This window comes from Petaurus breviceps, unplaced genomic scaffold (assembly GCF_028583685.1).
Source record: "Petaurus breviceps papuanus isolate PSGF00001 unplaced genomic scaffold, PetGlider_PUasm1.0 67, whole genome shotgun sequence".
NCBI lineage: Eukaryota > Metazoa > Chordata > Mammalia > Diprotodontia > Petauridae > Petaurus > Petaurus breviceps.
In genome coordinates this window covers 2,686,412-2,712,545 of record NW_027186446.1, presented here as the reverse complement: position 1 = coordinate 2,712,545, position 26,134 = coordinate 2,686,412, and the positions used below count along the sequence as shown (strand labels likewise).

The 26,134-nt window shown below is 36.9% G+C and overlaps 1 long non-coding RNA gene across 2 annotated transcripts in view; it reads left to right on the top strand.

Annotated features, from left to right (window-relative positions):
* Positions 1-26,134, top strand: part of LOC138173923 (uncharacterized) — a 331,839-nt gene that overhangs the window by 176,746 nt on the left and 128,959 nt on the right. For both annotated transcript variants that reach the window (XR_011171576.1, XR_011171575.1), the window contains exon 2: positions 19,669-19,745. This is a non-coding gene — a long non-coding RNA (uncharacterized lncRNA). The remainder of the gene's footprint in view (positions 1-19,668; positions 19,746-26,134) is intronic.

The window sequence follows — 26,134 nt, the reverse complement described above, 5'->3', positions numbered from 1 at the left end:
ATCTTTATTCAATACCTTTAAGGGAGTTTGGCTACATTTGACAAATAGGACAATAGTTAATGGAAATGGAAGTATCAAGTGAGTGAGTGAATGAGTGTTTGTGTGTGTGTGTTTGCTGTTTTTGCTGTTTGTTTTTCAGCATTGGAATGGCATGCTAGCTGTAAGAAATGGCCAATTAGACAAGAAGATACTCAAAATAAGTGAGAATAGAGGTTACAGAAGGGACAATCTCTTGGAGGAGACAGGTTAGAATGGGATCTTCTGAACAAATAAAGGGATTAGTCCTGCTAAGGAGTGAAGCTATTTCATTCTGTGTAACTGTAGTGAAGAAAGAGAAGGTGATGGAAAACAACTGAGTGATAGGAGATAAGGAAAAGAGGAGAAGAAAGAGGTCACAGGGAATGACCTCAATTTTATTTTTTTTTTCTGTAAAATATGAGGCAAGGTTCTATACTAAGGGAGGGGGAATCATGACAGGTTTAAAGTGGGATGACAATGTTGGAAGAGCCTCTGTGTAGAGTGGGGAATGAGTTGATAATGGGAGGTATAGAAGAATTGACTAGCAGCAGTGAGTATCCATTTGAGGTTATATAACAAATTCGAAGTGGACCCAGTCAAAATGGTTGCTTGATTTTCTCTACTTTCATTCAGGAGAATGTGTGTAGTTGTGAAGATGACAAATGGTGGGAGTGATACAAGGCTGAAGTTTGGCTGGGCACAACTGATAATATGACAAGGGCATTAGCAATTCAAGAGAGGAGGATAGTGTAACATTGAATTGGTTCACCAAGGAGTCAGGATGGGATGAAGAGGAGAGAGTGGCTAGTGCAAGGGATATGGCTGGGGAAAGAATAGAGGAGTTAATGAATTAGAGGTCACAGTATAGATAAAAAGTATGGTTATATAAGGAAAGGCAGGAGAGATAAAAAGCCAATAGGTTATGGTCAGATAAGGGAATTTCAGAATTCTTGAACATGGATGTGGCACATTTATGCATGATCTCAAGATCAAGGGTTTAACTACCTTTGTATGTACCTGAGCTGGGGTACAGGAATAGCTCATGTCAGAGGAGTAGGTTGAGAAACTGATTGGGCATTTGAGGGAGAATTAATATGTATGTATAAGTCCCCTAGCATGAGGGTAGGAATTGGGGAGGAGAGAACAATTATAATCAAGGTAACAAACTTGTTGAGAAAGGAAAGGGAGGGACCTGGGGGTCTGTAGACAAAAGTCATCAGTATTTTGATTGGGTGATAGATATGAACAGCATAAATTGGAATGTAAGAGAGGTTACTGATTGAAATAGGAAGGGGGAAAACCTGGAAGTAGTGATGGGGAGCAAGGGACATTGCAACTCTCCTGCTTTGACCAGTGAGCCAAGGAGAATTTTTTTACATGTTCAGAGTCAAAAATTCATTTCAGTTCAGAAATGCTGCATTTTCTGGGGAGTTGAATGGTTTATAATGACCAGCAATGATTTTAAATTTAACAGTACAAAGAATGTCACTTAAATGTGACACAATCATCATCCCCTTCATTGTAATGAAACAATATCTGTGGCATCAACGATTGTTTATATTGGAGTTTCCATGGAAATGATGGCATTTGAATCTTTTCAATAGAAAATAATGGCAAAGGATTATATCCTAGGAGTACAAGGACCAAGTGACTGAATTAAGACTTGTAAGTGAAAAACAGTAAGTTAACTTCCTTATTTCCATGTACCAAATTCCTCCTTCTTTACAAAATTAAGAGATGTATAATATAAGAATGCTAATCATTAGAATTTAAGAATTATTTCTAGAGGGTCAGATATAAACAATACTCTCTGTTAAAGTATGCAATCAATGATGAAAGAAGGAATGAAAGAAAAAAGAAAGGAAGGGAGGGAGGGAGGGAGAGAGAGAAAAAAAGAGAGAAAGAAAGAAAAGAAAAGAAGGAAGGAAGGAAGAAAAGAAAGAAAGAAGAAAGACAGAAGGAAAGAAAGAAAGAATATGAAAGAACTCCTGTTTAAGAATTTAGAATCCTTTGGAACTGAGGTAAGACAAGTACATAAATAATTATTATACAAAGTGGACTTTGATAGGGCCAAAATGTATTATACAGTGAAGAAGCTTTGTATTCTAAGAATTTCTTGAGGGAAAATCTATCTCTATTTCTATCTCTGGTTTTGTCTCTATCTATCTTTATCCATATCCATTACACATACATATATATATATATTTATATATTTATACATATATACATACATATATACACAAATATAAACTTGTGTGTATAAGATGGGAGGATTAAAGAAGTAAGTGTTCACAGAAAAGATCGCATATCTCAGGAAGAGAAGGATTTCAACAGGAAGCTGTATTTCTTTGTGCAAATATTTTGACCATGTACACTAGCCTTTATGAATACAGGGCGGCAGGAGGGAGGAAGGTGAAAATGAGGATGATCACAAATCACTCACTTGCTTTAAAACATTCAGCTACTTCCACTTGCTTATATAATCAAACAAAAAGTCCTTACCCTGGCTTAAATGACCTATCACAATCTGGCTAAACATTGTTTATTAGAAAGGAAGATAAGACTAGAAAGATAACTCAGGGCTAGATTTGACTTCATCTCAAATGATGGGTAAGGAATTTGTATTTGATCATATAGGTATATTTTCCTTAATAGTAGGTGAAACGTCTGAACAGAAATCTCACAAAAAGCAATGGATTTGATTTGAGAAAGACAAATTACCACCCTCCCACCCCCCTTTTTTTAAATGTCTTCAAGCCAAGGTTGAATGAACACTGGTCTGATGTGCTGTGGTGTAAATTCCCTTTTGGGTATGAGTTGAACTAGATGGGCGCTAAGATCCCTTTTTGTCCCCAAATTCTATGATCTTCCTATATGACCACAAGAAACATACTTTACTTTTCTGGAACCCAGTTTCTTCATAGGTAAAATAAGAATGTTAACAGCTCATATTTAAATAATAAAATTAAATTTAAATAATAAACCTTTGAGGTAGGTAGTGAAAAAATTGCTTTTTAAAAAATTTATGCAGTATACTAAGTCTTAGAGAGCAGAAGTGACTTGATTAGAGTCACATGACTATTAAATGCTTACTCACTTGAACACCAATGCAGTTTCAGTTAGCAATCTCACAAGGTTGTTGTGAGGAAAGCAGAGGACAAAGTCCTAAGCAAACCACCTCACCCCTATCTGACTGGCTCATAAGACAGAAAAGAAAAATGATAAATGTTGGAGAGAATGTGGGAAAAATTTGGACATGAATGCATTGTTGATGGATTTGTGAACTGATTCAACCATGCTGGAGAGCAATTCAGAACTAATTCCAAAGAGCAATCAAACTGTGCATATTCTTTGATGTAGCAATATCACTACTATGTCTGCATCCCAAAAAGAACATAAAAAAAGGAAAAAGGACCTATATATATAAAAAATATATTTATAGCAATATTTTTTTGTGGTGGCAAAGAACTAGAAGTTGAGGGGATGTCCATCAACTGGGAAATCTTAGAACAAGTTGTAGTATATTCATTTAATGGAAAACTATTGTGCTATAAGAAATGGCAAGCAGGCAGATTTCAGAAAAACCTGCAGACTTAAACAATAGACCATAAGACAGAATTCAATATAAAACAATAAATTTCCATTTCAAAGAAATTTAAATAAGATAAAGAGCATTATGAAATGCAAAATGGGTAACTTTGATTAAATTAAACTGAAAAATGTTTGTACAAATAAAGCCAGTGTAGCCATGATTAGGAGTGAAGAGGAAAATTGGGAAATAATTTTTACAACCAGTGTCTCTGATAAAGGATTCATTTCTAAAATATACAGAGAACTGAATCAAATTTGTAAGGATAAAAGTTATTGTCCAATTGATAGTCAAAGGATAACGAACAGAAAGTTTTCAGAGGAAGAAACTAAAGATATCTATAAGCATATGAAAAAATTGCTCTAAATCATTATTTATTAGAGAAATACAAATCAAAACAACTCTGAGGTACCACATCTCACTGGTCAGATTGGCTAAGATGACAAAACAGGAAAATGATAATGTTGGAGAGATGTGAAAAATTGGAACATTAATGCATTGTTGGTGTGATTGCAAACTGATCCAAACATTCTGGAGAGCAATTTGGAACTATGCCAAAAGGGCTATAAAAATGTGCATACCCTTTGACTCGACAATACCATTTCTAGGGTTGCATCCCAAAGAAATCATAAAAAAATGGGAGGAAGACCCATATATACAAAAATATCTATAGCAGTTCTTTTTGTGGTGGGAAAGAATTGGAAATCCAGAGGATTCCCATCATTTGGGGAATGGCTAAACAAATCATAGTATATGAATATAATGGAATGCTATTGTGCTATAAGAAATGAGAAGCATATTGACTTCATAATACCCTAGAGAGACCTATCTAAACTGATGCTGAGTGAGGAAAGCAGAACCAGGAGAACTTTGTACAGACATATCATATCTATGACAACTAACTTTGATAGACCGGGCTGCTCTCAGCAATGCATGGTTATAAGACAACTCCAAAAGACTCATGATGGAAAGGAACATGCGCACACAGAGAAAAGAACTATAGAGTCTGAATGCAGATTGAAGCAAACTACTTGCTCTCTCTCTTTTGTATTTTGTTGTTTCCTCCTTTTTTCTCATAGTTTGCTCCATTGGTTATAACTCTTATTTACAACTTGACTAATGTTTACTGTGAAAGTACTTGTAGAACATATTTCAGATTTTATGCTGCCATGTGGAGGGGGGGGATAGAGAGAGGGGGAAAAAATTTGGAACTCAAGGGATTGTGGAACTGAATGTTGTAAACTAAAAGTAAACACATTTTTTAAAAATATAGAAAAAAAAACTTAACAAATACTACACATTATTTTCAAAGCTGCATAGTATTTCTTTGCTTACTTGTTGGTTTTCTTTTGTTCTCTGCTGTGTACTTTTTACTTTATTTTTCCTTTCCCTCTCACCACCCTAAAGAAGGCTACAATTAAGCATATATGACTCTGTGTGTGTGTGTGTGTACACACACACATATGTATATACATAGATATGTGTAGATAGACATACAAATATATAAATGTAGAGAGAACTCAGTCAAATGTATAAAAATAAGTTATTCCCCAACTGATAAATCATCAAAAGATTTGGTCATTTTCAGATAAAATAATTAAACCTAGTTATAGTCATATGAAAAAATGCTCTAACTCACTATTTATTGGAGATATGTAAATTTAAAAAAATTCCAAGACACTAACTCATACCTTTTAGATTGGCTAATAAGACAGAAAGAGTAAATGATAAATGTTGGAGGGAGCATGAAAAAAATGAGACTTTACATCATTGTTGGTAGAGTTGTGAATTGATTCAGTCATTCTGCAGACAAATTTGCAACTTTGCCCAAAGGGCTATAAAACCATACATACCCTTTGACCTAGCAATTGACTTGGTCTGTATTCCAAAAAAGATAAATAGAAAAAGAAAAAGGACGTATATGTTAAAAAAATATCTATAGCAGCTCTTTTCTTGTAGTAAAGAATTGGAAGTTCAGGGGATACCCATTCATTAGGGAATGACTGAACAAATTTTGCTATGTTATTATGATGGAATAATATTGTATTATAAGAAATTATGAGCAGGATGCTCTCAGAAAATCCTGGAAAGATTTGCATGAGCTGATGCAAAATGAAATGTACTGTGTACAAAGTAACAGCACTATTGTAAGGTGATCAGTCATGAATGACAGCTATTCTCAGTAATACAATGATCTAAGACAACTCTTTTTTTTTTTTTTAAAGCAATCGGGGTTAAGTAATTTGCTCAAGGTTACATGGCCAATTATTTCTGGGTGTGGTGCTAAGTATCTGAGCCCGGATTTGATCCCCAGGTCATTCCGACACTGGAGCCGGTGTTCTTACTCGCTGTGCCACCTGGCAGCCACTCTAAGACAAGTCTTAAGGTCTTGTGATAAAAAAAAAAATGCTATCCATTCCCAGAGAAAGAACTATTGGTATTTGAATACAGATTGAAGCATACTTTTTTCTTTTACTTTGTTTTTCTTGTCTTTTTTTTTACAACTCTATTATTATATGTTTTACATGACTATACATTTATAACCTATATGGAATTTCTTGCCTTCTCAATGGAGGTGCGGTGGGCAAAGAGAAAAGGAGAGTGTGTGAAAATCAAAGTTTTAAAAATGAATGTCAAAATATTTTACATGTAACTATGGAAAAATAAAATATTAAATAAAAGCTTAAAGCATATGCATATATACATATATACACTTATACATATATGTGAGATATACTTATTTCCTCCTATCATCTGTTGCTCTGAAGGTAGATAGGATATTCCTTTGTAAATCCACATCTTTCCATGTTTTCTTTTTTAAATTTATTTTTGGTTCTCAACATTCATTTCCTGAAGATTTTGAGTTAGATATTTTCTTCCCATCTCTCCCCTATCCCCCACTCCATGATGGAAAGCATACTGAATACCTCTTCCACCAATCTGCCCTCTCTTATGTCCCCCCTAAAAACCCCCTTACTTTCTTGCAGTGCAACATATATTTCTATACCCCATTGCCTATATATTTTATTTCCCAGGTGCATGTAAATAACAATTTTTTAAACAATTGTTTTAAAAACTGTGAGTTCCAGATTCTCTCCTTTCTCCCCTCCTCACCCACCCCCACTAAAAAGACAAGCAATTTAACATAGGTTATATATTTTAGTAATATAAAACATTTCCATAGTAGTCATATTGTGAAAGACTAACTTTATTTCCCTCCATCCCATCCCACCCCCCATTTATTCTGTTTTCTCCTTTGACCTTGTCCCTTTTCAAAAGTGTTTGCTTCTAACTACTGTCTCCCCCAATTTGCCCTCCTTTCTATCATCTCCCCTTTTATCCCCTTCTCCCCTACTTTCCTATAGGGTAAGATGCCCAATTAAATTTGCATGTTATTTTCTACTTAAGCCAAATCCAATATGAGTAAGGTTGACTCTTTCCCTTTCAACTTCCTGCTCTTCCCCTCCATTGTAATAGCCTCCTCCTGCCTCCTTTATTTGAGACAATTCACTCCATTCTATCTCTCTCTCTCTTCTCCCAATATATTCCTCTCTCACCTCTTAATTTTATGTTTTGGTACCATCCCTTCACATATAACTCACCCTGTGCCCTCCATTTATACATATACACACACAAACATATATACATTCACACATACACACACCTATACATACATACATATATGTGCCTGTATACATATATGCGTGTATATATACAAATAGATATAAATATAGATAAATATATAGATATAAATATAATCCTTTCAACTCTCCTCATACTAAGAAAACTCCAAGAGTTACAAATATCGTCTTTCCCTGTAGGAATATAAATAGTTCAACTTTAATAAGTTCCTTATAATTTCTTTTTCTTGTTTACCTTCTCATACTTCTCTTGCTTCTTGTATTTGAAAGTCAAATTTTCTGTTCACCTCTGGTTTTTTTCATCAAGAATGCTTGAAACTCCTCTATTTCATTGAGTATCCATATTTTCCCCTGAAGTATTATACTCACTTTTGATGAGTAGGTAATTCTTAGTTTTAATCCAAGCTTCTTTGACCTCTGGAATATCATATTCCAAACTCATGATCCCTTAATGTAGATACTTCTAGATCTCGTGTTATCCTGATTGTGTTTCCATTTCTTCCTGAATGTAATATTTTCTCCTTGACCTAGGAACTCAGGAATTTCCTACAATATTCCTAGGAGTTTTCTTTTGGGGATCTTTTTCAATAGGTGATTGGAGAATTTTTTTAATTTCTATTTTGCCCTCTGGTTTTAGAATATCAGGGCAATTTTCCTTGATAATTTCTTGAAAGATGATGTCTAGTCTCTTTTTTTTTATCATGGCTTACAATAATTTTAAAATTCTTTCTCCCAGATCTATTTTGCAGGCCACTGGTTTTTCCAGTGAGATATTTCACATTGTATTCTATGTTTTTTCATTTGTGTGGATTTTTTTAATAGCATCTTGATTTCTCTTCATGTCATTAACTTACATTTGCTCCAGTCTAAATTTGAAGAAATTGTTTTCTTCAGTGAGCTTTTGAAATTCCTTTTCTATTAGGCCAATTTTGCTTTCTAAGGCATTCTTCTCCTCATTGGCTTTGTGGAGCTCTTTTGCCATTTGAGTTAGTCTATTTTTTAAGGTATAATTTTCTTCAATCAGGCTGTTTACTCACTTTTAATGATTTTCCTGCATCATTCTCATTTCTCTTCCCATTTTTTCCTCTTCTTTTCTTACTTGATTTTCAAAATCCTTCTAGAGCTTCTCCATGGCCTGTGACCAGTTCATATTTTTCTTGGAGGCTTTTGATGCAGGAGTTTTGACTTCCCTTCTTCTGCTTCTATGTTTTGATACTTTTTGTCTCCAAAAAAAGATTCTATGGTCTGATTGTGCTTCCTGTTTGCTCATCTTGCCAGCCAATTACTTGGTCTTGAGCTCTTTGCCACAGTAAAACACTGCTTCCAGAGTGGGGAATGCTGTGTCCCAAATATCTGGGGTTTTGTGCAGCTGTTGTCAGAGCTTTTTCCAGGCACCTGCCTCAGAACTGTGAAGATGACTGCCTCTTCACAGTCTGAACAAGCTCTGCCATGCTAGTGCTCCTCATCCCAGGACCCACCCAAGACTGCAACACAAATCCAAGCAGGGCAAAGCAAGAGAATCCTGCCTCAGTGCCAGCAAAGAGATTCCTGCAAAAGCACTCTAGTTGATCACTTGGCCCCCCTATGTTTTGTAGTCCTGGTGCCAGAAGCAGCTGCTGTGGCAGAAGTTGCAGCCCCCGCCATCTCCACCGCCTTGGGGGCAAGGGCTGGACCATGCTCTTCTTTTACTGACAGAGTTCCCCAGTGACCTTTTACTTTCTCTTTGGCATTTTTAGGTTGAGAAATCTGGAAACCACCACAGATGCCCATGATTAACTCTTCTAAAGTTGGCTCCGCCCAGTCTCTGTCATGGGTCTGGTTTGGCAAGGCTCATGAGGGTCCATGTTCAACTCCCAGTTAGGTGTGATAGACATTTCTGTAAGCCAGACAGGTTGCCTTCAGTGGGTTATTTGTTTCTCTCTGTCACTTTGTGGTTCTGTAGCACTACAATTTGTTAAGAGTCATATTTTACAGGTATTGGAGGTGGTTGGAGGGGGAGCTCAAGCAAGTTCCTGCTTTTATTCCTCCATCTTGGCTCTGCCCCACTCCATGTTTTTAAATTAACTTATTCATTATTTCCTACACCACAGCAATAGTCCAACTCAATCACTTCCTATGTGAGAAATTGCCCATGAAAGTTTTCCCTCTATTTTTTGCATTCTTTCTGTTCTTGTTTACATAGGTTTTATTTACATGAGAAAATTTTAATTTTAAATAATTTATGTTATCATTTTTATAATTCAACAATATTCTATCCTTGTAATATAGTGTTAAAGTCTGAATTGCTGAATTGACCTCCTTTACATATTTTCCCCCTTGTTTCTTTGAAGTTCCTGACCTTTTGTTCTTCCAAATGAACTTTGTTATTTTTATTTTCTATCTCAATAAAATATATTTTTAGAAATATAATTAGGATGATATTGCATAAATAGGTCAGGTAAAATTGTTATTTTTAAAATTATATTGGCTTTACCTACTCATGAACAATAAATATTACTTCAATCATTTAGATCTGAGTTTATATGTATAAAAAGTGTTTTATGTTTATGTTTACAAAGTTCTTGCTTCTGTTTTGGCAGGTACACACTCAAGTATTTTCTATTGGCTAGGTATTTTAAGTGGTCTAAGACAATATTAAATAATATTGCTGACAGTGTATTTTTTCTATTTTTCACTTATGATTAAGCTTATTTTAATTTCAATTTTATCTGAAATCATAATTACTATCTTTGTTTTTTTAACTTACTAAATCCAACTCCTGCCCTTTATCTTATCTTTGTATGTATCTCTCATTTTTATATTTCATGAAAGCAAAATATTGTTGACTTTAAATATTGGCTTTGCTATCCATTTCTGCTTCATGAGTAAATCTATCCCATTCATGTTCTAAACTATAATTACTTAGTATTTTCCTCCTTCCTATATTTTTTTCTCACTATCCTCACCATATTTACTCTATTCTTCCTCACTCCTCTGCTTTTCTTCTACCCACTACCATGCCTCCTATACCTAAACCTACCTGCTCTTTAAAGATCCCCTCCATTGGGCGGCTAGGTAGCTCAGTGAATGGAGCACCAGCCCTGGAGTCAGGAGGACCTGAGTTCTAATCCAGCCTCAGACACTTAACACAAAAAATGAGCCGTGTGACCTTGGGCAAGTTACTTAACACCAATTGCCCTCCAAAAAACAAAAAAAAAAAAAAAAAAAAAAAGATCCCCTCCATTATCCTCTCCCCTCACTCTATCTCCTTGCCCTTTTGTTTCTTTCTGAATTTGGAAATCTTTTATACCCTTCTACATATATGATTTTTTCCCCTTTTTATCCTGTTTTCTATGAAAGTAAGGGTCCAAAACTACCCACCCTCACCCCACTAGCTTTATATATATATATATATATATATATATATTATTTTTTTTATTTTCCTTTTATGATTCATTTATTTGAAATATTTTTTTAGAATCACCCCATCATACTCAGCTCAGTCCATGCTTTCCTTTCAAACTACCCAAATAATGAAAATAATCATAAAAGTACTTTTAATACTTTCACATATACAAAGTAAACTATCTGACCTTATTGAAACCCTTATAATTGATCTTTAATATTTAACTTATATTTCCCCTAGATATCCCATGTCAAATTTTCCCTTAAGTTGTGGTATTTTTGTCACAAAAACATAAAAATATTAGAGTTAAATATCTATTTTTTTTCCATTCAAGATTATACTTAACTTTGCTGAGTAAGTTATTCTTGGTCATAACCCTAGCTCTTTTGCTCTACTAAATATAATATTCCAGGAGCAGGGGGCCGAGCAAGATGGTAGAGTAAAAGCAGGGACTTGCTTGAGCTCTCCCCCAAGCCCCTCCAAATAACTGTAAAAATGACTCTAAACAAATTCTAGAACTACAGAATGCACAAAATGACATAGCGCAACAAATCTCCAGCCCAAGACAGCCTGTAAGGTAGACAGGAAGGGTTATTCACTCTAGGCTTGGAGTGGAGCACAGTCCAGTGTGGGCCATGACAGCATAGAAAAGCCAGAGTAGGCCTTAGGGGACAGAGTCATTGGCAGCTGTGGCAGTTTCCAGACTTTTTGGCCCTCAAAAGTCAAAGACAGCATAGAAGGTCTTTAGGAAAACTCTGTTGGACCTGGGTGAGAGAGCAGCATGATCTGGCCCCTGCCTCAGGGTGGTAGAGTTCATGTGGCAGCATGGGCAGCAGCAGCAACAGTAGCAGCAACAGCACCAGCAGTGACTGCTTCAGCAGCTCCTAGCCCACAAAGGGAATGGGGATCGAATGGACTGATAAGAGGATGAATGCAGGGATCTGTTTGCTGGTGCTGAGGCAGGATTCTCTTGCTTTGTCTGTGCTTGGATCTGGGTTGCAGTCCTGGATAGTGTTTCTGGGGTGAGGAGGAGGTCTGCTGTGGCAGAACTTGTGCCAGCAGGGGAGAGGGGATCCTTTTCATGGTTCCAAGATAGAAAAGAGATGCTTGTGGTGACTCATAGACCAGAGCACAGACCAGAAAAGGAACAAACACCTCTGCTTTGATCATACCACCTTGGAATAACTGAAAATTTACAGACTCCTAGAAGTATCTCTGAAAACAGCTGCACAAAACCCCTGAAATTTGGGACAGGACATCCTACACACTGGAAACAGAGTCTTACTTTAGCAAAAGGTGGAAAGTCAAATATTTGGCTGGGGAAATGAGCAAAGAGCATAAATTGTTTTGGAAAAAAAAACTCTCAAAGTATAGAATCTTACTTTGGTGACAAAGAAGATCAAAACACACAACCAGAAGATAAAAGTCAAAACTCCTTCATCCAAAGCTTCCAAAAAAATATGAATTCATTGCAGGTCATAGAGGACCTCAAAAAGAATTTTCAAAATCAAATAAGAGAAGTAGAGAAAAAATTGATGAGAGAAATGGGAATGATGAAAGAAAATAATGAAAAATGAATCAACAGCTTGATAACGGAGGTGCGGCCAGGTAGCACAGCGAGTAAGAGCACCGGCTCCAGTGTTGGGATGACCTGGGTATCGAATCCGGGCTCAGACACTTAGCACCCACCCAGAAACACCTGGCCATGTAACTTTGAGCAAGTTACTTAACCCCAATTGCTTAGGGGAGGCCAGGTGGCTCAGCAAGTAAGAGCACTGGCCCCCAGTGTTAGGATGACCTGGGGATCAAACCTGGGCTCAGACACTTAGCACCCACCCAGAAACACCTGGCCATGTAACCTTGAACAAGTTACTTAACCCTGATTGCTTTAAAATAAAACAGTTTGATAAAGGTGACCCCAAAAAATACTGAAGAAAATAACACATTAAAAAATAAATTAGGGGTGGCTAGGTAGAACAGTGAATAGAGCACAGGTCCTGGAGTCAGGAGGACCTGAGTTCAAATCAGGCCTCAGATACAACACAAAAATTAGCCATGTGACCTTGGGCAAGTCACTTAACCCCAATTGTCCTCCAAAAAGCAATATATATATATATATATATATATATATATATATATAATTGATTAATTAACCCAAAAGGCAAAAGAGGTACAAAAAGCTAATGAGAAGAAAACCTTAAAAAGCAGAATTGACCAAATGGAAAAAGGGGTCCACAAACTTACAGAAGAAAATAATTCCTTAAAAATTAGAATGGAGCAAATGGAAGTTAATGACTTTATGAGGAGTCAAGAAATTATAAAAGAGAACCAAAAGAATGACAAATGTAGAAGACAATGTGAAATATGTCATGGGAAAAACCACTAACCTGGAAAATGGATCCAAGAGAGCTAATTTAAAAATTATTGGACTATCTGAAAGCCATGATTAAAAAAAGAGCTTAGATATCATCCTTCAAGAAATTCTCAAGGAAAACTATCCAAGGAAAACTATCAAGGAAAACTAGAACCATAGACTAAAATAGAAATTGAAAGAATTCACTGATTGCCTCTTAAAACAGATCTTAAAAGGAAAACTCCTAGAAATATTGTAGAAAAATTCCAGAGTTATCAGGTCAAGAAGAAAATATTGCAATCATTTGGAAAGAAACAAGTTGAGTACAATGGAAACACAATCAGCATAACATAACATCTAGCAGCTTCTACATCAAGTGTTTCGAGGACTTGGAATATGGTCGTCCAGAGGTCAAAGGAACTAGGATTAAAACCAAGAAGCACCTACCCAGCAAAACTTAGTATAATACTTCAGGGGAAAATATAGATATTTAATAAAATGGAGGACTTCCAAGCATTCTTGATGAAAAAACCAGAGTTGAATAGAAAATCTGACTGTCATATACAATGGTCAAGAGAAGCATGGAAAGGTAACTAAGAAAGAGAAATCATAAGAAACTTATTGAAGTTGAATTGTGGAGCAGCCAGGTGGCTCAGTGAGCAAGAGTGTGCCAGCCCCAGATTTGGGAGACCTGGGATCAGTTCCAGCCTCAGATACTTAACACCCACACAAAATAACTGGCTGTGTAACCTTGAGAAAGTTACTTAACCCCAATTGCTTAGGGGCAGCCAGGTGGTGCAGTGAGTAAGAGTGCCAGCCCCAGTGTTGGGAGACCTAGGATTGGTTCCGGCCTCAGATACTCGGCACCCACATAAACACACAAAAAATAACTGGCCGTGTAACCTTGAGCAAGTTACTTAACCCCAATTGCTTTAAAAAAAAAATAAAGTTAAACTGTTCACATTCCTACATGGAAGGGTGATATTTGTCAATTATGAGACTTTTCTCAGTATTAGGGTAGTTAGAGGGATTACATATGTATAGACAGAGAGCACGAGGTGAGTTGAACATGAAAGGATTATATCTAAAAAATAAAATTAAGAGAGGAATAAATTGGGAAAAGCAGAAATGGAGAGTTTGTATAGGGTAAATTATCTCACATAAAAGAGGTAAGAAAACAAAATTTTACATGGTGGGAATGAGGGGGGAAAAAACCCTTATTTTCATCAGATATGTCTTAAGGAAGGAATAACATACACACTCAGTTGGGTGTCTTACCCTATAGGAAAGTAGGGGGGGAAGAAAATAAGGGGGTGCAGAGATAGAAGGGAGGGCAGATTAGTAGAGGTAGTAGTCAGAAGTATACACTTTTGAAAAGTCCCAGGGTCAAAGTAGAGAATAGAATAAGTGTGTGTGTGTGTGTGTGTGTGTGTGTGAGGTTGTTCGTTTGTTTGGGGGGGGGGGGGGGGGGGGGGGGGGGGATAGAATGGAGGGAAATATAGTTAGTCTTTCACAACCTGGCTATTATGGAAGTGTTTTGCATAACTACACATGTATAACATATTGAATCACTTTCTTTCTTGAAAAGGGTAGGGGGGGAGAGAAGAAGCAAGAGAATTTTGAATTCAAAGTTTTAAAAACAAATGTTAAAAATTGTTTTTACATGCAACTGAGAAATAGGATATACAGGAAATGGGGTATAGAAATCTATATTGCCCTACAGGATAAAAAGGGGAAAGGGGATAATAGAGGGGGATGGTGTTATGTGATAGAAGGGACTGTGGATTGGGTGAAGAGGTAATCAGAATGCATGCCATCTAGGGGGTGAGGGAGGGGAGAGATGGGGAGAAAATTTGGAATTCAAAATCTTGTCAAAATGAATATTGAAAACTAAAAATAAATTAATTTTAAGAGGATAAAAAGAATAATCAGCAACCACAACACAAAATGCAAACATAATAAAAGAAACCCCATATCCACCAGAAAGCAGTGTCTAATATTGCATTCCGTTGTTAGAGAAATATTGTATAGAGATTCAAATCGTTTTCCTTCAAATAATTTTTTTTTCTGTTTAGAAAGAAAGAATATAATATTCCAAGAACTATAGTCCTTCAATGTAGTAGCTGCTAGGTTTTGTGTAATCCTTATTGTAGCTCCATAATGTTTATTTTTTCTTCTTGTTGCTTCTAATATTTTCTGCTTAATCTGGGAGTTTAGAAACTTGGCCATGATATCCCTGGAAGTTTTCTTCCTGCCATATATTTCGGGTGGTGATCAGCAGATTTTTTCTACCGCTACTTTGCCTTCTTGTTACAGAATTTCAGGACAATTTTCCTTGAAAATTTCTTGTAATATTGTATCAAGATTCTTTTTTTGTGTCATAAATTTCAGGTAGTCTGACATATTCTTTCTCCTCAATCTCTTCTCTAGTTTCATTTTTCTTTTTCTGATGAGGTGTTTCACTTTTTTTTCTATTTTTAAAATTATTTTAATTTTGTTTTATGTTTTCTTGGTGTCTTAGAATGTCATTAGCTTCCCCTTACCCAACTCTAATTTTCCATTACTTATTTTCTTCCTTAAGTTTTTTATTCTAGTTTGTTGACTTTCTTTTTCACTATTTTCTTTATTTTCTTGGATTGTTCTTTTTTTCTTCTACTTTTCTTCAATCTATCTTGTTTCATTTTTGAAGTCCTTTTAAAGTTTTTCCAAGATCACTTTATGGTTTTGGCCATTTGCTCTTTCTCACTGAAAAAGAAGTTGCTTTTTTAGCTCCATCATCTTCCTCTGAATATGATCCTCAATCTTTTCTGTCTGCAAAATTACCATCTATAAGTGGGTTCTTTTTTCTTTGCTTATTAATTTTTATTTATTAATTTTTGTTTTATTTTGTTTGTAGCAGCTATTAGTGTAATGGAGTTGTAGTCAAAGCTCCAGGTCCTTTTTCATTGTTATTTTCTAAGGTCTGCCTCAGGGCCCAACTTTGGGCTCTCTTCTCTACTCCTAAACCATGACTAGGGCCCCAGCCACACCATCTTGCAAATGATTGTGCTTCCTGCAATCCCTCCAGCGCCTGCAAACTAGAACTGTTTGTCTCTGCCCAGGAACTGAAGCCAGACAGACTCTGCTGGCCTGCAAGTGCTCACAGCCAATAGAGTACCATCCTCTTGCTACTGAACTCACCAGGTGTGTGTTAGCTTGTCCTCCCTGCAGCCACAGCCCTAGACACATCTGATCAGTAGAGCTGTGCTTGACATCCCTCAACAGTGAAAGCTCCTTCGACAGACCCCCACATCATCTGTCAGATGAACATTTCAAAGGCTGAGACTGCCTCTCAACCTAGCTGCCACCCAGGTCTGGTTGTTTGTTGATTCTGCAAAGTTGGCCTGGAGGTGTTTACACTTCACTCAAGCCAAACCTCTGTCCCTGGAGATTGGGTCTTTTTCTGGATTCTTCTCAAATTGTCTGAGAAGACAACAGCTTTACCCCATAATTATTTCTGCTGCTCTAAAATGATGTTCTGTCTTTTTTCATATGTGTGTCAAGGAAATTTGGACACTTGAAAGTTTTCTGACCTACTCTTCCATTTTCCCTGCTTTGCATTTCTTTTGCATTTTTATATATGCACATATACTCAGGGACAGCTTCATTTTGGTCTTTAACTAGCCTTGAATATTCCCCCTCCTCATCTCAACCTTATGGATTCCCTGACTTCCTTTAAATCTCAGCTAAAATTCAACTTTCCACAAGTAACCTTTCATGGTCGAACTCAATACCAGTGCTTTCTCTTTGAAATTGCCTCCAATTTATCCTATATATATTTTATACATACATAGTTGTCTGTGTGTTATCTCCCAAATTAGACGGTGAGCTCCATGAAAGTGAGGACTATTTTTACCTTTCTTTGACTCTTCAGCATTTAGCAAATGTTTATGACATAGTAATTCACTTAATAAATGTTTCTTAACTGATTAATTTGAATTTCCAGCACTTAGTACAGTAGCTGGTACATAGTGGATATTTAATAAATACTTCTTGATTGATTGACTTTCTGTGAAATAAGAATGCTAAACTAGATTATTTCTAAACTCTCTTCCACCTTTAAATGCTTATTATGATCTCTTGAGAAAGTCCATTCTACTGTTGGACAGCACTAATTATTAGGAAGTTTTGCTTTTTAACAGGCTGAAATCTGTTTCTTCAATCTACTAATCCTAATTTTCCCCTGTGGAGCTATACATAAGAAGGGTAGTTCTTTTCCTACCTGCCTCCCTTCAAATAACAGAAAAAAAAGCCAAATATCCTCAGGTTCTTCCTACTCATGTTGTCTTCTCTTCTACACAAATGCCTTTGTCTTCCTTTTTTTTTTTAATAAAAGTGGAGGGGGAGGAGAGTAACATTTCTCCTTTTAATCAATAACTAATTAGTTTTTAGCTGGGTGCCTTGGGGGAACCATTAGACCTTGAATAGTCTCAGTTTCCTTATCTTGTACCTTTACTTTGCATTTGTTTTGCATATTCACGTTGTCCCCCCTATGGAATGTAAGCTCCTTAAGGGCAAAGCCTTATAATTAATAATTTGAGTAATAATAAACTCTCAGATAACTAGCCCATGGGATGAGTTAGAAACTCATCTTCTACCCATCTTTTACCCTTCACCCACATTTTTGATATGGTGCAAAGAGAATGGTGATTAGAAAGTCTGTTCAGTACCCTATGACCTTTGAGAGTTGTTAGAAAATAATCCTTACTTAGAAGACTAGAGATAGACTGATTTTCAGAAATTAAAATTGGGAGGTACAAAAAATGTCTATTCTAAGGAGAAATATGGCAAGTCCATGGTCCAGCAAGTTCAGTTCCAAAGAATAGAATTATACCTGCTCTTTAGTTAGGAGAAAGCATGCTTTGTATTATGGCACTTGGCTAGGAATCTCCTACCAGAAATGAGAGACCTTTAACCAGTACTCTCAAATGAACAGGACATGTGACTTCTTAAGAGAAAAAAGCAGTGAAAATTTTTGGTTTTGTTTTGATTTGTTTTACCCCTGGAGATGGCTTCTGCTAGTTCACTGTAGAGTTTACTGGTTTTGCAAGAGTTGTAAAAAACAAAAATAAACAAACAAAAAACAGGCTAAAAAAGCATGGCAGAATGTTATTTGCTCATGATGAGGCTCATAGCCAAAGATTTCATCTGACTCAAAAAGATAGAAGCTAATAGTAGCTATACAGCCATGTGCTTAGTTGAGCTGTGCCTGGAAATAACCAGCAGAGATTTTTATGTAGAGTGGAGCCAGCTGTATCTTCAGAGGAATAGCATCTGGCAGACCCTATGCATTAAGAGACACCAACAAACTTCAGGCCAAACAAGAGAAACAAGATGACAACCCCCAAAGTCACCAGTGACCCTTTAGTATCAGAAGTATGAGTCTTTACTCCTTTTGTGTACTCTGGAGACACATGTTCCCAGAAAGCGTTCCCATCTAAGCAAGCACCTTTGCCATATGTGGTCCCTGTATATATTCCTCACCCTGTATGTTTCCAAACCTTTCACTTGTGTCATGTGTATTTATGAGAGTTTGTGTACCATATTTATGTGGGGAAAGTTTTAATGATTTTTTTCTCACTATTCTATATCGCTAAGGGTCACTGATTTGAACTAATTAATAACAGCTAGCATTACACAATGTTTTAAGGATTTAAAATTACTTTACAAGTGTTGTCTCACTTGATTGTCACTTTTTGAGCTAATATTTTTATCCCCATTTTACAGACAAGGAAACAGAGGTTAGGTGACTTGCCCAGGGTCACAAAGTTAATAACCTATCAAAGGCAAGATTTGACCTCAAGTCTTTCTAACTCTGGGTCTGGCACTCTCTCTACACTGCATCATCTAGCTGCCTCCTTCATTGCATTCTCTGGCTAACTGCTAAAAGTAGACACATCAGTAGGAGATACTGAGCTGTGATTTTGAGTGGATAAGGACCAACATTTTCTTAAATTTGAGGTATTCTTGACTGGGAGATCTGCTCTGTGATGTGGAGTTGAGGTCAATCAGATGTTACACAAGTCTTCAAATATAGTTTTGGTAAGAGAACTGAGAACTTAAAAGGACCTTAGATATCACCTCATCAAATGCTTTCATCTTGTAAACAAAAAAATAACCTAAAAGATAAATAGAGAAAAAGTAGCAAACACAGCAAAGGTCATCTGATTCTAAATGGAGGCAGTCTCTTTCTGCTACCCTGCAATAAAATTTACTAAATAGTAATTTGTTTTTGGTGTGTGTGTGCGTGCATGTGTTCAAATCAAATATTTATCCATACCTTCCCCAACTTTTCCCCTGGTCCTCTTCAAAAGGGCAAACTGGTTTTCTCACACTGAGCCATCTATAATGGCAAGATACAGATAAATGAAGGGCAGCTGATGTTAAATATAGGCATTGGAGGGCACTACATTTCACTTTGAATTGGAAAATGATCTTTATTAATAATATTTGATAATCCTAGTACTATGGGTGCAGGGATAAGGTTTACTCTGCTTGGGCAGAGAAAACAGAGGTAGGAACAGTAAGAAAAATTTGTGGCAACACAGCTTTCATTGTAATCTAAGTGTATTCCATCAAGATTGGGAGAGATCTCTATTTTTATTTCCTATTTTCCAGTGACCCACATTTCTGTCATCCACAGAGTCATCACTCATTGCAGCAAATACTGAGATGGAAAGCTCCTGGAGTGTCTTTCACTTGGACGTTTGATTGAATCAGGTAGGTACTATCATGAACTATGGAGAAGACAGCAGCTGCATGGAGGAGCAGACAGGCATTAACTGGGAATTAAATAGCAGCTGGGTATAAAGAAAGCAGGCAGGTGCAAACTAAGAAGATAGCAGTTGGTCCAAATATGGAACAAGAGGAAGACAGTCACAAGGAGAAACAATTAAAGAGTAGTGAATGGACAAAGGAAGGGGACACTAGAAGCAGGGCCACAAGAGCCCCAAAGAAGAGTGGTGGAGCCAAGATGGTGTCATAGAAGCAGGAAAACTCCATATGCCCCCTCCATAACCACCTCAAATACCTATAAAAATGACTCTAAACAAACCTTAGGGCTACAGAGCCCACAAAGTGACAGAGAGAAACAAACCTACCACTGAAGACAGCCCGGCAGGCCTACAGGAAGGGTCCATAGCAGCAAAATGGGAACCGAGCCCAGCCCGGCATGAATCCTTGGTTTTAGCCTCAAGTTGGCCTGACCAGCTATGGCTAGAGGGACTTAGGGAGAGTCTATCACCAGCAGCTGTGGTTGTTTCCATAATTATCAGCCCATAAATGCCAAAGACAAAGGTTAGAGTTCAGTGTGGACTTTTGTGAGAACAGGGGGTCTGGAAGTACAGTCTGGCCTCTGCCCCCAGAGGGAGAAGTGGCTGAGGTGCAGAGGCCACTGAAGCATGGCTGCTTCAGAGCTCCTGGCCTGAAGATTGTAGGGGGACCAAGCAACCAGTCTGAGGTTAAAACTCTTGTTTTAACCTGCTTGGATCTGGATTGCAGTCTAGGGTGGAGGTCCTGGGGTGCATGACCAGTGTGCCAGAGCCAGTAGAGGCTTCAGAGAGGGCAGCCAACTAATAGCTCTGGCAGCTGAGAAAACCCCAGCAACTTGGGACAAAGCTCTCCTCTCTGGAAGCAGAGTTCTACTGTGGCAAAAAGCTCAAAAGTAAAAAAAAAACTGAGTGGCAACATAAGCAAGCACAGCAATCTGACTTTGGATTCCTTTTTGGGGGACAAAACAGATCAAAGAGGGAGACAATGAAGTCAGAACTCCTTCACCAAAAACTTCCTAGAAAAATTTGAACTGGATACAGGCCATAGAGTAGCTTAAGAAAGATTTTGAAAACCAAATGAGAGAAGTGTTGGAAAAATTGGGAAGGAAAATCAGAATGATACCAGAAAATCATGAAAAGAGAGTCAACAACCTGACTGAAGAAAATAACACCTTAAAAAACAGACTAACTCAAATGGAAAAAGAGGCTGAAAAACCCAATGAGGAGAAGATTGCCTTAAAAAGCAAAATTTTCCAGATGAAAAAAAGAATTTCAAAAGCTCACTGAAAGAGAATCATTCCTTCAGAATTAGATTGGAGGAAATGGAAGCTAGTAACTTTATGAGAAATCAAGATACTATTAAACAGATCTAAACAAATGAAAAAATAGAAGGCAATGTGAAATATCTCATTGGGAAAACCACTGACCTGGAAAAGATTTAGGAGAGATCATTTAAAAATTATTGGACTACCTGAAAACCATGATCATAAAAAGAACCTAGAAATCATCCTGGAAGAAATTCTTAAGGAAAATTGCCCTGATGTTTTAGAACCAGAGGGAAAAATGAGGTTGAAAGAAGCAACTAATCACCCCCTTAAAAAGATTCCAAAAAGAAAATTCCTAGGAATATTATAGCCAGGTTGCAGAATTCCCACATCAAGGAGAAAATATTTCAAGGAGACAAGAAGAAACGATTTAAATAGTCTAGAAACACAATCAGGATAACACAGGATATGGCAGCTTATACATTGAGGGATCGAAGGGCTTGCAATATGATATTCTGGAGGTCAAAGGAACTGGGATTAAAACCAAGAATCACCTACCCAGCAAAACCGAGTATTGTTTCAGGGGAAAATATGGTCATTCAATGAAATAGAGAACTTTCAAGCATTTTTGATGAAAAAAAAAACAGCTGAATAGAAAATTTGACATTCAGATACAAAAGAAGCATGAGAAGGTAAACAGGGAAAACAAATCATAAGGAACTTATCAAAGTTGAACTATTTACATTCCTACATGAAAAAATGATAATTGTAACTTATGAAACTTTTCTCAGTGTGAGAATAGTTGAAGGGAACATAAATATGTATATATATACATATAGGAGATTATATGAGCATATGAATACATATGTGAGTGTGTGTGTATATATATATGTGTGTGTGTGTGTGTGTGTGTGTGTGTACAGGTATACATAGACAGAGGGCACAGGACCAATTGAATAAGAAGGTTGATACTTAAAAGATGAAATTAAGAGGTGGGAGGAATATAATGAGAGGAGATGGGGAGTATCAGAATGGGGTAAATTATCTTATATAAAAGAGGCTAGGGAAAACTGTTACAATGGAGGGGAAGAACAGGAAGGCAAAAGGAAATGAGTCAACCTTACTCTCATTGAATTTGGCTTAGGGAGGGAATGACATACATACTAAATTGGCTATCTTGCCCTACAGGAGAGTAAGGGAGAAGGGGATGAGAGGAAGGATGATGGAAGGGATGGCAGGTTGGGCAGGGGGAGGGAAGTTGGAAGCACACACTTTTGAAAAGGGACAGGGTCAAAGTAGAGAACAGAACAAGTGTGTGTCGATATAGGATGGAGGGAAATATTGTCAGTCTTTCACAATATATCCACTATGGAAATGTTTTGCATAGCTATACATGTACAACCTATATTGAATTGCTTATCTTCCCAGTAATGGTGGGTGACGAGGGAGGAAGGGAAAGAATCTGGAATATAAAGTTTTAAAATCAAATGTTAAAAAATATTATTATTATTTTTACATGCAACTGGGAAATAAGATATACAGGCACTGGGGTATAGAGATTCATCTTGCCCTACTGGAAAGTCAGACAGAGCAGATTGGGGGAGTGGGTATATAGTGTGATCGCTATTTTGGAGTGGTGTGTAGGGAAAATATGGGGAGAAAATTTGTAACTCAAAATTTTGTAGAAATGAATGATGTAAACTAAAAATAAACATAAAATTTAATTTAAAAAAATAAAAAGAGCCACAAAGAAGCCAGGAGTCTATGCAATATGGCCTAGACATGACATGAGAATTGTAGAACCACAGCAAGAAACTTTAGAGTTCATCCAGTCCTAAGGTATCAGGTCAAGAGAAAATAACACACATGCAAAAAAAAAAAACAACTTGTAGAAAAACATATATATATATATATGTATATGTTTGTATGTTTGTATACATATGCTTGCCTATGCATACCCCCTGTACAAACATATATGTATATATGTACACATTCGCGTGTATATATACACCTATATGCGTATCTATTTTTTTTAGTATAGTTTTTCGTGTGCGTTATAACCTGAGGAAAAATGTAAGGATCCTTCAAATAGAGTACTGATCAAAAAATAACTATTCAGTTTCAACTATTATTCAACTAGCATATACTATCCAGGCACTATTCAAAGTGCTGTAGATTAAAAAAAAAAAATCTGTGCTTTCATTGAAGTTCCATTCTATCAGTAGACAATATACTTGTACATAAATATAAAATATATACAGCATAAATACAAAATTGACTAATAGAAGTTCATTAAATGCAAGGTAAGTAGGGAAGATAGGTCCTAGTAGGGCATAAAGAAAGGTTTCATGCAGAAAGTTGCATTGATTTGTATCTTTAAACAAATGAGGGATTTGATGAAGCAGAGATGAAGAAGGTATGAGGGCATAGAGGGAAGTATAGGAGGCTTAAGTAGAAAAGAGAAGTTTTGGAACCAGTTCATTTTATGGAGAGTGGGATTTGATATTAGTTAGAGTGGAGTGATAAGACTGCTTTGCCACATGGATAAGATAAATGGATAAGGACTGAGTGGATAGAATAACCGGTCTGGGATCAGGAAAAATCATCTTCATGAGTTTAAATCTAGTCTCAGACACTTACTAGCTATGTGACCTTCCAGCAAGTCACTTAACCTCATTTGACTCAGTTTCCTCATCTATAAAATGAACTTGAGCAGGAAATGGCAAGCCACTCCAGTATCTTTTCCCAGAAAACCCAAAATGGGGTCACAAATAGCCACACACAACTGAAATGACTGAACAATAACAAAAAGGTAGCATCACAGTTGTCATTGATACATTCATCAACTGGGCAATGAAAGGCATCATTTGGGACTGATGGTTCTAGGCTTTTTATTTAGTAAGCAAAATCTTTCAATGCAGATACATCTGATGCAGAACAATGCAGAACATTTCAGTTCAGAGCACTGAAAAAATACCAGAATGGAGACAGAACACTACAGCTTAGTCTGTCATGGGCAAGCATTAAGACTTGGCCAATGATAGTGAGGGAATCAGGCACTGTGACAGCTTGGGAATGGACAAAGAAAGAAGCAATCCCAGGTAGACAAGGTGAGGCAAGGTACATAGATAATTAAGAACTATGAAATAAAGCCAATCTGTGGACAGTGGGTGTCACACTGCTGGGTTTTCTGCATTGTGACAATCATGTATTTCTTTTGTATCTTAGCCTCTGAGAATATTTCACTTTGCTATGTGGTAGCTTGAGCAAAAAGGGGGAGAAGGGGTGAAGTGAATCTTATATCTCTGCCATAAATGAACACAGTTACTTGTGGTTTGAGTATTAACGAGGATTCAATTAATTCTGACTTTTAAAATACAATTCTGGGGTGGCTAGGTGGCGCAGTGCATAGAGCACTAGCCCTGGAGTCAGGAGGACCCGAATTCAAATATGGCTTCAGACACAACACACTTACTAGCCATGTGACCATGGTCAAGTCACTTAACCCCAATTGTCCTGCCCTCTCCCCTCCAAAAAAAGCCAAAAAAAAAAAATACAATCCTGTCCTCCTGGGATTTTCAAATCCTTTCAAACCTGGTCACTTCAGTGATAGACTTCACATCATAACTTAGTCTAGTTTCTTATTTAAAGTGCAAATGGATGCTCCCTTTCTCCTCCCTTTCTTAATTAGTCTCCTTTCAAATTCATTTCTCAGCTGCTACTAAAACAATCCTTGGCAAAGGGTAAATTCCACATTATGTCAGAGAAAGTCTATTTGATCTTTAACCTGTAAGTCTGATGGAACTCTCACAGCTGCTCCCTCCCTAACCTATGAACACAGAGTGGTTCCCACCCAAATTGCATTAAAAAAACGCCCTCTCCCTCTCTTCAGTCCATATGGCATAGAAATACTGAATGCTTCTCCCATTTTTTCAGACTCTGGGGTCAGACAGTGACTAGACACACAAATAACAGTCAAATAATATAGGAAGTTGTCAAAAGAGCCCTAACAGAGAGAGAAGTAACCTTTGGCCCTGCTACAGTTCAAGGGTTGTGTTCAAGTATCTTCACTGCAATCTGCAGCCTGATGCCAAATGGAGCTTCTGAATGATTGTCTTTGGAGGTTTCCTTTTGATTTTGAAAGTTTATTTTTTTATGGCTACTTGAAGTTCATCTTTGTGGAGAAACTGAATCTTAATTTGGGAATAAAAATCATGCCTGAAGTTCTAACACAAGAAAGATTTATTTATGATTTGAAAATAACATATTCCTTCCAATTCAGGTCAGTGCCCAAGCGAGGATATTTTCTCCTGACCAAATTTAGATGGAAACATTCTGTGTTTTATTTTTTTAAGTCAAAAAAGACACCAATAAATATGACTGTCTGCCTACCACACCTCCAAACATTTAGCACTTCCAGTGAGACTAAAAATATTTTGAGGTCCACAAGCTTCCACTGAAATAAATCAGTGGGATGTGGTGACAGTGTCAAATAAGAAAGATAGGATCTATAAGATAGAGAAAACCACAAGCTAACCAAGGCCACTTGCAAGTTCCCCAAGATATCATGGTAATGAAAAAAAAAAGGGCATGATATGGGGATTGTTTAACCTGGGATTATATGTGTATGCATTGGAGAATGGGGAATGAAGGGTGTTAGAGGCAAATGAGACAGTGTGAGATTATGCCATAATATCAGCAGAATTACCATTTCAATACAAAATTCTGAGTTTGATTTATTTTTAAAATGCCAGGGATATAGGCAACAGTAAATAGTCCTTGTGGCTCTGAGCCCATCAGAAATAAATTTGGGTGCATGATAGGATCTTACCTACCTCACAACTCTGCACCCTGAAACTCTCAATTCAATCACTCCTGACAATCTTTCTTTCTTTCTTTCTTTCTTTCTTTCTTTCTTTCTTTCTTTCTTTCTTTCTTTCTTTCTTTCTTTCTTTCTTTCTTTCTTTCTTTCTTTCTTTCTTTCTCTCTTTCTTTCTTTCTTTCTCTCTTTCTTTCTTCCTTTTTTGCTTCCTTCCTTCCTTCCTTCCTTCCTTCCTTCCTTCCTTCCTTCCTT